The sequence below is a fragment of the Canis lupus genome, chromosome 25, assembly GCF_048164855.1.
Source record: "Canis lupus baileyi chromosome 25, mCanLup2.hap1, whole genome shotgun sequence".
In the NCBI taxonomy this organism is placed as follows: domain Eukaryota; kingdom Metazoa; phylum Chordata; class Mammalia; order Carnivora; family Canidae; genus Canis; species Canis lupus.
In genome coordinates, this window is record NC_132862.1 from 16,636,187 (window position 1) to 16,654,785 (window position 18,599).

General features: G+C 40.6%; 1 protein-coding gene across 3 annotated transcripts in view; it reads right to left on the minus strand.

The window, feature by feature from the left end:
* The window catches only part of FGD4 (FYVE, RhoGEF and PH domain containing 4), a 214,293-nt gene that overhangs the window by 194,701 nt on the left and 993 nt on the right, over window positions 1-18,599 (minus strand). The gene's annotated exons all lie outside the window — the stretch shown is intronic.

Consider the following 18,599-nt stretch of genomic DNA (forward strand, 5'->3'; position numbering starts at 1 on the left):
AAGGATCAACAATCTGGGATCCCTGGGTGGTGCAGCGGTTTACTGCCTGCCTTTGGCCCAGAGCGCGATCCTGGAAACCTGGGATCAAATCCCACATCGGGCTCCTGGTGCATGGAGCCTGCTTCTCCCTCTGCCTATGTCTCTGCCTCTCTGCCCCTCCCTCTCTCTCTCTCTCTCTCTCTCTCTCTCTCTGTGACTATCATAAATAAATAAAAATTTAAAAAAAAAAAAAAGGATCAACAATCTGGTCAGGCTAGGGGACCTGTCTTAAAGCTGATTTTTCTTATTTTCAAATTTTCACATTCTCTTTTAACTTTCACTATATGATTCATTTTGAAAGGCTGGGGGTTTGGGGGCTTCACACGGATTATGGATTACGGGAAGGGCGTTGTTTTATCCTTCCCTTCCTGGGGCATCTCCACAGCAGAAGGCTGGCAGCGCACTGAGCTAACTGCTACTCTGATAACCCATAATCGGCCTGTGCGTTCCCCTTCTGGGCAGGATGTGGCCCCCTCACTGAGCCACCTCTAAATCCTATCTGTGCTCTGGCAGGGCCTAGATCATACCACTTCCTCTCTGGGCCATTCCTCGTTGCCCCTCTGCAGGACTTTGGCACGTCCGTGTGCTCCAGGCTCATCACCCTTCCAGTTTGTGTACAGGGATTGCTGTTCCGTCTCTCTATGGAGGACAGAATCATGCCCACACCGCCTAGGCCGGAGAGTGCACACAGCTAAAAACAGCATGTCAGTTTGGCCCACAGAACAAGAAATTTTTTTTTTTTTTTTTAAAGATTTGATTTGACACAAAGAGAGAGAGAGAGAACACAAGCAAGGGAAGCAGCAAGCAGAGAAGAGTGAGGCAATTTCCCCACTGAGCAGGGAGCCTGATATGGGGCTCAACCCAGAACCCTGAGATCATGACCTGAACTGAAAGCAGACGCTTAACTGACTGAGCCACCCAGGAGCCCCCAAAGTAACATTTTTTTTTTAATTACTTGCAATCACTGAGAAAATTTTACATAAAATTCTATCCAGCCTCTGATCTTCTGTAGAAAAACTTAAGTTCCACAGGAGGAGGTCCTTAAAGAGGTGTTTTGTTTTTGTTTTTGTTTTTTAAACCATGTTTCCCAAAGAAATGTTAAACTCTTGGAAAGAATATGTATCTATTCACAATTCACAGTATAGCCTGGCTCCCAATCTCAACTTATACCTCATTTTCAGTGATTGCTTACGTGAAACGTCTAAGTTCAGTCCCAAAATAACTAATCCATAAAGACCTACTGATGAAATACAATAAATAGGTTCTCTGCCAATTTTCAGCGCCCACAGAAATCATGAGCTAGCTGTTTCCTTCAGTCCTTACCCATATAAAAAGCCATTGTACTAGAGGCAACCCCCAATTTGCAACCTAATCATTCCTAAGCAATGGTGAAAGGGTAAGAATCATGTAAGTCAAAGTTCAATTTCCTAAATACCTATTTTATATCACAGAAATAGCAAAATAAATTGAAAAGAAAACCTCAATATAGACTTTTACAAATAATAAGTATATAAAAACTTACTTTTAAAGAGCCGTATGATGAAGACTAAATTCTTTTAAAGGATTTTTTTCTTGTTAAGGACTAGATAGATTTCACTTCACTGGACATCAACTTCTTCTAATAAATCTCATTATGCCAAGTGCAGGTTCTCCTATCTCTTTAAGAACCTTGGAACCACCTTCATACTTCATTTGTCTCACATTCTTTTATGGCCAATTCATGTACACACCCCAAAGTCTTAAACTGGGAAGTGTAAAAGAAAGCACGTATTTGCATAGGAACTTATTCATCAATGACCTTTGCTTTTTTATCTCAACTTGCTAAGCTTCTGCAAAACATATTCTAATAAGCCAACCATGTCTATATAAATTATCAATCACCATTTCAAATGTTATGCAATTTGGAAGAAAGCACTTAAATCATTACAAAATTTGGGACAGAGTGTCTTCTTAAAGGTTGCCAAACTTTCTGCTGAACTCTGAAGAAATGCCATCCATTTTTTTTTGTTTGATCTTTGCCTTAGCTCTTACTTTGCCATAATTAATCACTTTTGAAGAGAGAAAATTCCTGTCAGAAATCATTCCCTAATTCAGATCTCTATGGAACTATATTGAAATAATCCAGTTTTTCCACCTCAGAAGTCAGCCTATCCACTTTATTAAGATTTTATTTATTTATTCATGAGACACACACAGAGAGAGAGGCAGAGACACAGGCAGAGGGAGAAGCAGGCTCCATGCAGGAGCCCAATGTGGGGCTTGATCCTCAGACCCCAGGATCATGCCCTGGGCTGAAGGCAGGCGCCAAACCACTGAGCCCCCCAGGCTGCCCACCTATCCACTTTAAATGGGTAAAGTATACAGTATTTTAACTACATCTCAATAAGGCTAGTGTTTAAAAAGAGTCTGTCAATTTTCTTTTTTTTGTTGTTGTTGTTGTTGTCAATTTTCTAAAAACAAAAACTGAATAAACAAAAATACTACCTCACAATGTATAACTTCAATTTGGCTTTAGGCCCTTTCAAATTCTGATCCTCCTTCAAAACAGCCACCACAATCAAATGCAAAAGACTGAACTTCAAGATTGTGGTTCATTTTCATTCTTTTTGATGACTACCAGTACTAATGTGGAAACAAAGGCAAAAGAAAACTTAAGTTTCCTTACTACCTACAGCCCCCAGGCAAGTCGTTGAAACAGGCAGAGTGACATTCCTCTAGCGACCCAACTGCCTCAGTGTTAATACTTTGCTAAGGGCAAAAAAAAAAATCTTAGCCTGACCCCCAGGATCCTATAAATCTACTTTAACGTGTAAAAATTCCTTTGGAAACTTCCTTTGTCTCCACTCCCCAAGATACATGTTGGCAACCATTCCCCAAGCATATGGCCCATCTAAAGGGTCTCATGACTAAGGTTTTATTAGATGATAATAAATGATCTTTTCCTAACAATAGCTGGACCCCTCAAGGTCCTGGGAACCTTTCTTCCAAAATTCCTTAGAGATTTATGCTATCCCTAACCCCCTCCCCCAACTTGAAAGTGTATAATGGGCCTCTCCTCATGACCCCAGTGCAGCTCTTCCTGCCCATGCTTCCTGTCACCATGCTTTAATAAAGCCACCTTTTTGCACCAAAGACATTTCAAGAATTCTTTCTCAGCCGTTGGCTCTGAACCCTAACATCTTTCCTCCATCAAGTACTACAGCACTTCTAAAAGATTTGTTTTTTGACTGGACATTCTATTTCTCACAAACCCTTTCCTTAGTCATAAGGCAAGAACACTGAGGAACATGACAATTTACAAACAAGGGTGGTGCTCTGAAGATAAAGCTTTTGGTTGAGAATTAGCTGGGGCCAGAAATGAGCTGAGCTGCTGTGACCAGGACCTAGGGCTGACAGTTCATTGAACTTTAAGTAGGAGGAACAGAGGAATTTATCATAGAACAGTTCATAAAACCAGAGAGCTACTAGCTCATTACCTGATAATCACCAGAAGTAATTCTCTAAGTACTGATCCAGAGATTTATGAAGATGGCAATGGGCAGAAACAATGGTTTGAGACATGTCTGGGTAATTTATACATTTATTTAACCAAAACGCAACAGTTACCATGCATGTAATCTCCTCCCTATCCTTATAAATACCAACCAAAATAAGAAAGGAATAATCTACTTAAACATTCACCTAGACTAACGAATGACTGACCCACACCAGGAAGCTAAGTGCACATGCCCGGAAGACAAGAAGAAAGGAGTAAGCCGTTCTGTGCTAGCTCTCACGCAGGCCAGGAAGCACTCTAGCTCTCCTCTTCCAAGTGGTCCAGAGTAACTTTAGGTCTTTTGCTTAATTAGAATAAAAAATTATTTTCTACTGTTCCATACCTCTAAATCCACAAAATAGAAATGTAATATCTAGCAGCGTATTAAATAATGCTGCGGTTGATTGTGGGTTTTAAACAAGGCCTAACCTAGATGTGTGTCCTGGTTCTACCATTCAATAGCTGTGAGACTTTGAGCAAGCCAGTCACCTTTCTAAGACCATGATTTCCCGATCTATAAAATAAGTGAATAGTGCACGCCTCAGCAAATTGGAGGAAGGATTCAGTGAAGTTGCATATATAAAGCTCTCTGCTCAATGCCTGGCTCATAGAAGACATTCAAGTGCTACGAATATAATGTTCACTCCAGAGCAACAGCTCTTAAAACCATCTGTGATCTCCCATGTGCTTCTTACACTCTGTACTTGTTCCTGGGTCTATTCAAAACTCTCCTTCAAAGCACTCCCAGCAGCCCCAGCCTTCTCTGGTTCTTCTGCCCATCCCCTTCTCCAATTCATGTCTCTGTGAAACCAAAATAAAAATGATAGAACTCTTGATGGAATAAGGAGAAAGAAGAAAAAAATGAGAAAGCCAGGCCCTCAGCACCCTGTCTGGCTGGCAGGGAGCAAAGGCTTGAACATTCATCTCCCTGGTAGATTCTCTGGCACTCTGCCCCACTTTGTTAATGAAGATCCGCTTATCCACAGAGATTGGTTTTCAGGGTGCCAGGTGTTATAGGGCACCAGCTACAAATGAGACAAGTTCCAACTACTCTCCTCCTCAACCAGCACTTAGCATTCTACTAAGAATTATATGCCCCACCAAAAAAAGTCTAGAAGTTTCGATAATGAAAAGCTAAAACAATGATGTATACTTCCCTCTATGAGCCATAGGAGTCTTTTTCAATACTTTAAAGTCACAATAATGACAACATAAAACAAGTAGGAAACAAATCCAAACACAGGCAGTTCTTTCCTCATTCAACAAAAAAGATGAAGAAAAATGAGCATTTTCTGCATACTCCTACCCACAACTCTGGAGAGCAACATTGTGAAAAATAATTTTCATGGTGACATCAGTAGTATATAGAATGAACAGAAGAATGTAAAGTAAGTGAAATAATGTGCAATAGTAATAAGATTGTGGATCTACAGAAGATATTTTACTTGTGCTAAAAAAAGAGACAGCTCAAAGACTAAACATTCAAAAAAGCAACAAGGAATCCATAAAATTATATATATATATATATATATCCTAGAAATGAAGCTACTCCTCTTAGAAAAGAAACTCTATCATTCATCATTGCACTGAATTTTTCTTTAATCTTATCCACTACTCCATGACTTATATACAGTGCACACACAAAATTTGATCAACACCACCAAATGATGCCTCATCATATTGTATATTTTCATTAGAATAAATCTGAACCCTGTTCACAAGTTAATCATTTCCTAAATGTCAATATCTATAGAAATTTAAAGCAGTTCTCATTTCGCTAGCATAAAGCACTGAGAAGGCAATTAAGTTAATTATACCTATAAAGAAACCAGAGTGGGCCCAGATACACAACAATTCTAATTTACATGAAGGAAGTAGACAGTATAATTACAGCTTTCTTCTTTGAAAAGGCCAGACTAATATAAAGGGGCTAAGAAATGAATTTAGCCTATGAATTTAAAATTATTTTCACGTGCATGAAACTTATGGGAGGAGAATAAAACTGTTTTAAGTATTCCAGCTATAAAGGGTTTTGTACTCAAACTATTAACTGCTCACCCGCACCTCATTTTTTAGTTAAGAAAAACCAACTTTTCCATGGCTAAGAAGACATACTACAAGCTAACACAGAACAAATTAGTGTGGTTTAAGGTCTTTCTCCATCATATAAATGTAAATGGAAAGTTTTAGAATGTACTACTAAATTAGAGAGCTAAAGAGGGAGAAACCTTTCTAGGTCCTTTGAGAAACTTTAGAAAACCAAGGGAAAAGGCTCAGCTGGTTACATAGTTCAGGTTAAATGTACATTATCAGATAGCTAATCCCTTTGCTTCGCCAATGGACTTTTTCCCTTACATCCCACCACGACCCATGGGAGATTTTCAAAGATATAACTCTGTCTCAAAAAAACAATTCAGAGATGTGACTTCAATAGCTATAATTAAAGGATACTTTGTACATCAAACAAATATACTTTTAAAAGTTATAGTTACACACTTTTAAATTGAATCCTCTCTCAACAGCACCAAGAAAACTTATTTAAAGGAACTCTATTTTGGAACAATAAAGAAACTGAGGAAAGAAAACAATTAAGGTAAGAGGTGATAAAGCTTGGGGTTTTTTTTCATTTTATTTTTAAGCTTGTGCATTAACTAGATTTCTAAATACTGAGCTGGCATAAAATACGTACTTTGAAATACTATGTTGAGTGCTACATTTTTTATCCTCTCACTCACACAATTTCACAAAAACTCAGTGAACCGGGAATGCTTCTAGGTGCTAGAGAGATAACAAGGAACAAGACCAACCAATATAGTCCCTGCTCTTACGCTAACAAAGATTCTTCACCTTAAAGTGATTCAATACATTAATTACTAAAAGAAGTGATGAGGAAAGCTTCTCTGTGTACACAGTCTCAACTCGACCAGCTGAAGGCCTTAGGCCAAGTCCTGTCTCTACCTTATTCTTTTTCTTTTTTTAAAAAAGATTTTATTTATTCATGAGAGACACAGAGAGGCAGAGACAGGCAGAGGGAGAAGCACACAGAGAGCCCGACGCGAGACTCGATCCGGGGACTCCAGGATCACGCCTGGGCCGAAGGCAAGCGCTAAACCGCTGAGCCACCCAGGTTGCCCTCCACCTTATTCTTAAAATCAGTTTGACCCCACACTCTGCCTCCACCTGTTACTGTCAAAACTGTAGCCAACAGTGTCTCAGTTGCTGTGGCCACTGGTGTACTGGTGCAAAGGGCCCAGGCCTGCCACCTTACCTCTCAGATCTGGCCAATGCTCACTTCCACAACCCAACCCTAACACACACCCACCACCTATCTCCCTGACTTATGAGTCCTCAGAGTTAGGCTGGGCAGTCTCCATAATGAGGACCCTGACTGTACTCCGCCTTTGGGGAAAAAAGAATGTAACAGACAAAACTTCCTGTTCTCATGGATTTCGGTATATGTACCAGGGTGGGAGAGGAGGGACAGAAAATAAGATTTAAAAATAGAGATAGTGGCAAGTGTTAGGAAAAACAACAACAAGGAGAGGTGTACGGGAGCAGGGCTTCCAATGATAAAGATGGGCCAGGGAGTGACCTCAGTGAAAAGGAGAATTTAAGTCAAAATGTGAAACTGATGAACTCAACACTTTTTAAGCATTAAAAATAATGTTTCAAGTGACAAGTCCCTATTAGTCAAGACTTTCAGGTCTACAATAAGTTGGTCATTAACACAAGAGCAAGGAGAAAATATTAGAAGAAAAAAACCAAAGGGAAATGATTTTCATCATCTATTCTTGCAGGGGTATTTTTGGATAAAGGAAAATAAGCAGATATAAACTATTAAGCTTTTCCAAAAATCCACAACAAAAGCCTATTTTCTGAATGAGCACTATAACACTTGTAGGGATTATGGTAAGAAACTGGCTTTGAGACCTTTCCCAAATGAAAAAAATATAAATAGTGGGATTCAGGAATCTATGCCAGAAATGGATAATTAACAAAAGATCTGCAGGAATTCCGGAATAAGGACCTTTAATGCATCAATGATACATGTGATTGCAATATAATCTTCCTCAAGTTTGCAGAAATGAGCATCCATCAAGACCATGAGGAAAAGAAGCACCAAATGCACCCCTGCTAGCTGTGAGAAGCTTTCATGACATTATATAATGACAGCTACCCACTGAAGGTGGGGATTATATAAATATCTTTCAATTTTCAAAATCTCCCCAGTGCCCACAATGTGGTTAAAGCAAAGCTCCCAGGTTAACAAAAACATGCAAGTTGGTCATTCCGTTCCAAAACTTGGAAACGGGCATTAGTTCTCAATTGAAAAGGAGCTTATGCTGGGCACCACATTGACTTCAGAACAATGATTGCCATCATTGGCAGTTTCCTCCTTGCTTCCTCCTGAATCCTTCTCTTCCCTTCTTTTCACTGTTTTCATAACCAGTGGCCTGAGTTTACCACTTTCTATAAAAGGACTACAGAGGGGCTCTAATTAGCACCCTTGTCAGTTCCCTACTTCTTTCACAGTAGCGGGCATCTGAGGGTGACTACTCACACCCAGTTTTTTATTCACGAAGATGTTAAGAGTAAGGGAGAGGAAACTATCCATAATTCTCTTCAAAAAATTAAAGTGAATTGCTGGCAAATACCAAATAGGCCCATGTTATTGATACACTAACATTAGATATACACATCCATCATATATAGTAGACATATCCTACTATATAGGCATATATTATAGTTCTATTTCTTTAATTAGGTAAGAGAAATGAAGTTTTGCCTGTTCACAGAACAGCTACAAATAACAGGATTCTTGGAAGGTAATCTCGTTCACATAACCTCAAAGGTTAGTAGGTAACTATCACCCTGCTAAAGATAGGATATAATCTCGTCAAAATTTCCTAGAAAGAAAGCAGTAGAGGACTTGTATTAAGTGAGTATTTCTGAGTCTGGTTGCACAGCAAAGACCAGTAAGCCACTTTTTGTTTCCATTTCCAGAATTTTTTTTTTTTTTTTAAGATTTATTTATTCATTCATGAGAGACAGAAAGAGAGAGAGGCAGAGACACAGGCAGAGGGAGAAGCAGACTCCCCACAAGGAGCCCAATACAGGATTCAAATGCGGATCCCAGATCAGGCCCTGAGCCGAAGGCAGATGCTCAACCACTGAGCCACCCAGGCATCCCTCCAGAGTCTTTTCTAAGAATATGTTTATGGTTTTCTTTCTCCTTGCAAATTTCTTTTTTTTTTTTTCCTTGCTAGCTACAGTGGACCAGAGCCTTGCTTTTGTTTTTAATGCTATGGATAAAACAGATAAAAGTATTAGGGAAAAATGTTTCCTCCATTTCTCAAGATTAACAATTAATGTCTTTATATTCAATGATGTTAAAAACTGGGAATTAGAAATTAATGGGAGATAGAAAAGTCCAGGGGTTTAAAAAAAAAAAAAAAAAGAAGAAGAAGAAGAGTCCAGGGGTTAAGAGCAGAGGTTTATATTCTGGCTCCCCCAGTCATATGAAATTCAACAAATCATTTAATCTGTCTGGGCTTTTGGTTCTACTTTTGAACAGTGGGGATTACCGGTCCTACTTATGATGATTGAGTTTATGCACAGAAAGGACTTAGGAACAAGTACTCGATAAATGGTAACTGTTATTATAGTAATTACAGTTAAGGGATTGAAGAAGTAGAAATACAGAGATAACAATGCACGGTATGTTCTAGGTTTAGAGGAGGGGAAGAGAGAAGTTGTTAGTCGATGTTCTCAAGGTATATAATCCAGGAATATATTTCATAATCTTTACTGTTATTCAGAGGCAGTAAATATTGTACAGTTACATTTTAAAATTCAAGCCAATCTACATTTCAACATCTTTTTTAAAATGCCATCAATGGAAAGCATCCCAATTTCAGAGATGTTAAAATGTAAATAAGTACACATTTTAGATCTGTACTGGAAATACATGAAGATCTGGAAAACAATATGGAGATAATACATGAAGATCTGGAAAACAATATGGAGATAATTCAGGTATCAATTGCTCCACAGCTCATCTTTTGCTGTGAGAGCTGGAAACTAAAACCTTACTTCTGATCACCCCTAGTATCTACCACTCTAATTGTTCTTTAAAGCAAGCCCATTAAGATCTGGGCAGAAAGACAAATTTTACGAAAAGTTCTGACCTTAAAAGCCAAGTCCTCATAGTGAGAAACCTAGTACACAAAGAAGAAAAACACTGTGGAAGGAGGACAGCAGGAATGGGAAATGGGAGAAAGCTGGAAGAGAACAAAACTTCTAACAACAAAGCACCCTGGGTCTTCCAGTGTAGGAATAACCCTGATCCTCCAAACTCCAATGCTCTCTTTAGTCAAGACATAGCACAACACTGGAAAGAAGTCCAGGAATGAGCACAATCGGTAAACTAAAAAGGACACCGTGTCCACGAATTCTCAACAAGACTGAAGTATACCACTCCCACGTGCTCCCTAACACACCGCTGCACAAACTGCTACATGTTGCTGATAGGACCATATGAACCATGTAGACTCAGAAGGAAAAGCAGAGAAGCACTGATGTGAGAATAGTCTGTGCGCTGGGTGCACAGGCCGGCAAGACATCCCATCTCCTCTACAGCATTGCCACTAAGTCACCTAGCCTCTCCTTGAGTAACCTCATTAATAAGGAGCTCACAACCACCAAAGGAACCCAATTCCATTTTCTGGCAGTATTGCCAGAAAACTCTTATGTCCAACCAACAAACTAGTTTTGGGTTCTTCTGTTTACTTAATATCTCCCGAGCCCTCAATGGGCTTTTGAAGGGCCCCTGAGGAGTGATGGCAATGGATGACTCAAGGTAGGGACTGGTAGGCAGGTACAGCAGACAAACGTAAAGAACTTGAGTTGGCTGGTAAGACTGAGTACAGGAAGATTTTCTTCTAGGAACAAAGTAGACAAATAGGGAAAGTTAAGGGAGGGCTGGCCTCACATCTTGACAAGGATTATGCAAGATGACCAACTATGTGGTCCCTGTGGATCATGCAAGATGACCAACTGCCACTTGAGTCACCAGAGAATCAGTGTGAAGAGGAGAAGGCAGGGCTGCAATTAGGAAACAGAGGTAGAGGGTCATAGTTCCGTGATGCAATCCAGGCTTTAGGGAAGTCGGCCATGAAAGCGGGGCTCACGACAGCACAAGTGGGAAGACCAAGGACAGAGGCCAGCAGTGAGAGGCACTGTCAGCAGCAACTCAGGTGGGGGAGAGATCTAAGCAGAAAGGGGAGATAAAGGGACAGAAGGACATGTGCCCAGCACAGCTTGCACCTTGGGCAGGAGCCTGCACTCACTCCACAGGTACAAATGGAAGCAACCACTCACCATCTTCTGAGACAGCACTAGATCAGAGGGATACATAAAATGAGAAGAGAAAGCCAGACTGAGGCTAGCACCCGTGTTAATCCCAACAAAAATACTGACAGTTATCTGAACACTTTGAAAGCACTGTTCTAAACCCTTTAAGAATATCCATTTTTATTCTTCCAATAATTCTATGGTGTAGGTAATATTAATATTCCCATTCTATAGATGAGGAGAGCCAAAAAGAGCTCCAAATCAGCCAGCTAATTACTAGAAGAGGAATCAAACCCAACCAGTCTACCTCCAAAGCCCACACTCAGCTCTTAACATGGATTCTTCTCACCTTGATTTCTATACCTTGCCACAATGCCTGATCCACAGTAACCACTGAAACATCTGTTGAAGGACTAAAGGATCCCTAGCTTTAGTGGGATTATAGGAGGAAAACTCCATAATGAAGGATACAGAGATTTGAAAAGAGAACAGATATAGATGGAGACAACAATATAGGGCTCTGAATAGAACTAGGAGGTGAAATTGTTTTTCCAACCTGCTATAGATTTCCTTCCTCTGAACTACAAGCACTCTGGTTATTGTTCTTATACACAATGCTATCTTATACTGTGATGTTTATTATAGATCATATCCCTCCTTCTAAGATGGAAATAACTATAGGGCAAGGCATTTTTCTCATTCATCTTAGAACCCCCAATACCATTTATCAATATGGTATGTCATCAATAGGATATCATTAAGTGGCATAGTTTGGGGGGGGAAGTATAGGTTACTCAACTTTCTGCAGGGAAAATGAAGATCACTTTGTTTATAAAAATCCTTGATAGAAAAATTTTTAACAGAATTTGGCTATAATTTCATAACCCTGCACACCTCATATTGCATTGTATTTGAAACCATAAGCATGACCCCTCTGTATCCTTCAGTTAGGGCATCTTATATGGTTGTACATACTGACTTTTCACCTTCTAAATATACTCAACTAGCATACATTTAAAAAATATACATAACCTTTTTGTAAAGTCATTGCAATTTTTAGGGTTACAATTAACACATGGCCTAACACATAAAATCTTCCTAGAGGCCCCAGAGACCCACTCAGCCCTGTAGAGGAGGTGGGGTATTGGTCTGCAGCAGGACTGCATTGTGGCTCAATGTACACCCCAGAATGGTGGCAGCTCCCTAGTTTCTGCAGATGCTACAGCTGAAGTGGAGAGTTTCAGTGTATGGGTAGGTATGAGGGGCATGGCAGCTGGGTTTGTCTTCTTCACTCTATTTCTGCATTAAGTGGGGGGACACAAAATTGATTACAGGTGCCAGAACACTTGTTGGTGATGTCCATACTGTCAACTACACTCCAGGAACAGAGAACTAATTCTAGACAATGTTCTACAAATCATACCAAATTTATTCCTGAAAATAAACACAGTTCCTAAAGTGTGATCAATGCACGACTAGTCCAACTTTCATAGTTCAAATAAGAGTAAATATTTGCACAAATTTTAAAAGGTCCATCTCCACAATGAGAGGTTACAGGTAGAGTCTGACCGATAGTCACTAAAGTGACCATTTTAGAATATCCCATTATAAATACCAGTAACAGGCAGTTGGGGAGCCACAGAAGGCTTCTGACAATGCAAGGATTATGATCAAGACCCAGATTTAAGAAAATTAACGGGGTAGGAGGGACTGCGGTGGATAACACTACCATTGATGAGAAGCGGGTCTGAAATAAGACCTAGGCTACCATCAGGAAATGAAGGTGAGTCAGTAAGAAATGGCAGATGAAAAAAAAACAAAAAACAAAACAAAACAAAAAAAAAGAAATGGCAGATGACCCGCTGGCAAGTAGATGATAGAAAAGCAGACTTCAACATTGAAGCCCAAAGGTCATTAGTAATACCTCCAAGCCAAGTCAGGAGGAGGAGCTGCACTGCAGCAGAAAAAGAAGTCACACTTCTGTGCCCTTAGTAACATTAACAGTTGCTAAAAGCCTGTTCATGAAAATGCAGAGCAGCGTAGGTAAGCTAAAGAAGTCCAGAGGGTGGATGACACCACCAAAGAATGGAGATGGCAGGAAATAAGGGGAAGAAAGAAGAAAAATGGGCTAGCCAGAGCAAGAAACCTGGAGACTGGTGCAATAGGAAAATCAGATTGCCAATAATCAGGACCAAGAAGGGTTTTAAAAGGAAGCAAGCACCACAGAGAAATTAAGAAAACGGTCCAGAAACAGTCTATTGGATGGTACTTGAGAATCCACTGCTGACCTAAGATTACCTACTGATGCAGTGTTGGGAAGAGAAGCTGCCAAGAAGCAAATGAAGTGGGGAGAAGGACAGGGTGACAGGGATAAAGAAGTGGAGACAGCAAGGGAAGAACAGAGTAGTTTAAGGAAGAAAGCTGTTGGGCCATAGCTTCAAAGAACAACCAGGTGTAAAGTGTGAGCACACCTCATTTGAAGGGAAAAGAGGGTGTGGGACAAGCCTGAGAAGTGATAATAAAGATGCATGCATGGATGCATGGGTGGCTCAGCAGTTGAGCATCTGCCTTCAGCTCAGGACATGATCCTGGTCCCTCTGCCTATGTCTCTGCCTCTCTGTGTCTCTCATGAATAAATAAAATCTTAAAAAAAAAAAAAAATGCATGCAGCCCAGGGAAGGTAACAGAGGAGAAAACCACTAGAATAAGAAAGAGGTCGGCTATTGAGTAGATTAGAAGCCAGTTCTGAAGTGAAAGGAAGGCACTTGAGTTCACCTCAGATAATCTAGTCAGATATAAATTGGATATCTGCATAAATTAAAGTCAACTTGAAGTGGGAATGGAGCTGAGAAATAAGAGCAAAGTAGAAAAGACCTATAACAGATGTTAAAAAATGTAATTAAGCGGGGCGCCTGGGTGGTTCAGTCCATTGAGCATCTATCTGCCTTTGGCTCAGGTCGTGATTGGCATCCTGGGATCGAGCCTCACATTGGGCTCCCTGCTCAACAGGGAGACTGCTTCTCCCTCTCCCTCTGTCAGCCCACCTGCTTCTGCTCTCTGTCAAATAAATAAAATCTTAAAAAAAAGAAAAAATTGCAAGTAAGAATCAGCCAGATAGGAGCAGAAAGTTTGCCGAAAAGTACAGAGGGCTCAGATGATGTGCTATGTGAGGGGCTATCTAGATCATTCTTTGCTTTGCACCTGCAAATTTTGGTTGCCTGTGCTCATGACTGAAGGGAGGTCTTACCCATGTCTGGGAATGCACAGTAGTTCATAAAGCTGGTTATACATCAGAATCCTCTGGGGCACAGGTTAAAAATACGCCTTCTCAGGGCACCTGGATGGCTCAGTCGGTTAAACATCTGCCTTCAGCTCAGGTCATGATCCCAGGGTCCTGGGATGGAGCCTCGCATTGGGCTCCCTGCTCAGCGGGGAGTCTGTTTCTTCCCCTCTCTCTGCCCCTCCCCCTGCTTATATGCATGCTCTGTCAAATAAATAAAATCTTAAAAAAAAAAAAAAAACAGCTTCTCTAACCCTACCCCTGGAGTTTCTGACTCATCATACTTAGGGTGTGGCTGGGAACTTCTAATTAGCAGTCCAGGTAATTCTGATGCAGCCAGCAGGAGGACATTTAGAAACCAAGCAGATCATGAGAATTAGCTGATGTACTTTTTTTTTCTTTTTAAGTTCAGGTTCACGAGCTCCTGTCCAAATCTAACGAATCTCACACTACACTCACAAGATTAGATGCATCCTGTTTGACTCCTTTTTCTTTTTCTTTTTTTTTTTTTTTTAATTTTTATTTATTTATGAGAGAGAGAGAGGCAGAGACACAGGCAGAGGGAGAAGCAGGCTCCATGCACCAGGAGCCCAACGCGGGATTCGAGCCCGGGTCTCCAGGATCGCGCCCTGGGCCAAAGGCAGGCGCTAAACCGCTGCGCCACCCAGGGATCCCTTGACTCCTTTTTCAAACAACTTTTCAGCACACACATGTAGAGAAGAATTTCAGTAAAACCTGACTATACCAGGAGTGAATCTAGTGCCTTGGAAGTCCAGGGCTTTGGGCAGACCCCTAATCCCTTCCCCAAAAGTTCCGCATCCGCTTCTGCCATCAGTTGGATCCATGAACCTAAGTGTTTATCACTAGAGATACAAAGCAAGCAAATAAGTAAATGTGAACTCATTCAGAGCATTCATTCAATGCTTTATAAGCATTATAGGAGGAGGGTATTCATTCATTCAACAAGTATTTAGAGTGTCATAAGGCCAGACTCTTTGAGACACAGATGGATCAAGATTTCTTGTTACGATACTGTCTGGAATGTTTATTTTGTGTCATTTACTTGTATAATCTTATAAAGTACTATTCTGTCCATTCTCCAGATGAAGAAACTGAGAAATTAAAAGACTTGATCCAATTCACACAGCTAGTTAATAGAAGAGGAATTAGAACTTGGGTCCTATATGACCCCAAAGCCTGTATCTTAACCACCTCACCTCTCTGCTTCACCTAGACAAAGATTCACATCCAGGTATGTACAGCAGATGCAGTTGGTAGGCTTTTTTGTTTTTGGCCAAAAATCAGAAAACTCTAAAATTAGTGGGTTTCACAATCACAGATAGAACACAATACCACTAAACTCAACTTTCTGTTAAGTTCTTGACCTCTCAGTTTTTGTTCCTTCTTTAAGAGGGAAATATTTCAATTATGAGTAATGTCCACTCTGCATGTAATGGGTCTAAATGTTGTGGTTTCATTATATAAATACTTTCCTAGGTGCTGCAATGAAACCAACACTTCTTGCAAATTTAAACCTGGTTTCCGTTTTGCTTTGGAGAGGATCTTACTTATACAATGACAGTTGGATAAGACTAAATAGGGAGGCAGATTTGATTCAAAGAAAGAAGCACTTTCTAAAATGTTTTTACACTACCTAATTGAATAGGGTGTGGTCACTCAATAGGTTAAGACTACCTGTCAGAACCTTGGATCACTCTCCAGTAGATACTATAGATTATATCATGGTAAAGAGGAACGCCCTTAGCTAGGAAGATACAGTGATTTTTCACTTTTCAACTCTGAAAATAGCAGCAGGAACTCTGAGGTCTTGTAAACAAAATTAAGACAATGTAATAGACCTAGAAAATTTATTGCTACATTCTTTTTTTTTTTTTAAGATTTTATTTATTCATGAGAGACACAAAGAGAGAGAGAGAGAGGCAGAGGGAGAAGCAGGCTCCATGCAAAGAGCCTGATGCAGGACTCATCCCGGATGTCATGATCATGCCCTGAGCCAAAGGCAGACAACCAACTGCTGAGCCACCCAGGCATTCCTTATTGTTACATGCTACATATCATTTTTATTTATTTTAAAGATTTTACTTTTAAGTAATCGCTACATCCAACATGGAGCTTAAACTTACAACCTGGAGACCAAGAGTTGGATGCCCTACTGCCTAAGGCAGCCAGGTGCCCCTACATATCACTTTAAAAAGAAAAAAAAGAAAAGAGGTGCCTGGGTGACAGTTGAGTGTCTGACTCCTGGTTTCAGCTCAGGTCATGATCTCAGGGTCATCAGATCCAGCCCAAGATGGTCTCTGCACTCAGTGGGGAGTCTGCTTGAGATTCTCCCTCCCTCAACGCCTCCCTCTCCTCACCCACTGCTTGCTCTAAAATCTTTTGAAAAAAATTTTTAAAGAGAAAAAGCATTGTGACACCTGGGTGGCTCAGCAGTTGAGCGTCTGCCTTTGGCTTGGGTCATGATCCTGCAGTCCCGGGATCAAGTCCCACATCGGGCTCCCTACATGGAGCCTGTTTCGTGCTCTGCCTGTGTCTCTCTCTCCCTGTGTCTCTCATGAATAAATAAATAAAATTTTTAAAAAAGAAAAAAGAAAGAAAAAGTGTTGTGGGGGTGTCCGGGTAACACAGTCTGTTAAGTAACTGACTCTTGGTTTCAGTTCAGGTCCTGATCTTAAGTCCTGAGATCAAGCCCATCCTCAGCATGGAGTCTGCTCGAGACTCTCTTCGTCCTCTGCTCCTCCCTCCCCACACTGTCTCTCTAAAAGAAATCTTAAAAAAAAAAAAAAAAAAGTATTGTGGATTTTCTCTGAACAAAGAAAAAAAGAACTATAAGCACAGCTGCTTTGCAGAAAAGAACTCCATTCACTTCCACTTTTAAGGAAGTCACTTCATCTTTTGTTCACCTACTCAGTTTGGAAACAAGCATGTGATTTTTAAGTAAAATGATGATGTAAAGAAAGAACTCGAATCTTATTGCCCTCAAAACTGAAAACAGCCGATGATTAAGAAATTTGGTAGTTCAGGGCACTGGTTGGCTTAGTTGGAAGAATGGGAGACTCTTCATCTTGGGGTCATGAGGTCGAGCCCCATGTTGGATGTAGAGATTACTTAAAAGAAAAAAAAAAAGAAATTTGGTAGCTTAATTCAAAAATTCATAATAACTTCAAAACAAAGCAATACATTTTCACTAAAAAAGAAAAACACTCTTCCATTCATTTTAGAGTGAATTACACCTAAATCTAGAAGAGATGATTTCACCAGTGTCCTCATTTTGCAAAAGAGGAAATGGAGAGGTAAAGACATATAATCCAGTTACTTGATTACATATCTTCTCTTATCACTATATCTGCCCTTATCTGATGTGGCTATAAATATGTAAAACACCCATCATGTTTTTCTACCCTATGACTACTAATTACGACTTCATGGGGATCCCTGGGTCAGCGGTTTAGCGCGGCCTTCGGCCCAGGGTGGGATCCCTGGAGGCCCAGGATCCAGTCCCACGTCGGGCTCCCTGCATGGAGCCTGCTTCTCCCTCTGCCTGTGTCTCTCTGCCTCTCTGTGTGTCTCTCATGAATAAATAAATAAAATCTTAAAACAAACAAACAACTACTTCATGACACGGTTAAGACAGAAATATTAATTTTTTTTGAGATAGAAATTTTAAAACTCCAATACTTTCCACACTTAAATCATCCTAACAGCTTTGCTTAATCACAACAAAATGAAAGTGAATAAAAGTATTTGTATTTCTACTGGTTAAATAAGGGTTTTGCCTCTTAACTGGTCCTCATAGAAGACATTTCCGGCTATAGAATGACAGGAGCACAAAAGGGGTGAAAACAAGTTTTACAAATCAAGAGAAAAAAAAAAAAATCAAGAGAACAATCCCTAGAGCTCCGCACGGTTTCAAGCTCCCCTGCGAGGAACGAAATGTTAAAGAGCGAAGGAGAACCTGTGGGCTTGAACCGATTTGGGGGATTTCTTCCAATACTGAGAATCGATGAGAATTCAGAGCTCAAAATATACACCGCATTACTGGGAGCTGAGTTTATCTATACGAAAAGAGCAATAATTGTTCCATTTCTTGATAGGAGGAGCAGCTTTTCACACTTGGGGTGGGAGCCAAGCGTAGTTTTCGAGAGAGAACCGGCCCCGCGGCCCAGCGAGTCCGAGGCTCCCCCGCGCCTCCGCTTGGGGTCCGGGTCCTGCCCCGCCGCGGCGCCCGAGGTTGGCGAAGGCACCTCGACTGCAGCGTCTGGACCACGGGCCTGAACAATTCTTCGCCCAACTTTTAAAGTTAGACCTTTACTTCCGGAATTCCCTAAGAAGTGACCTCCAGGGCAAGCTCAGCCCTCTGCGGGCTCCTGC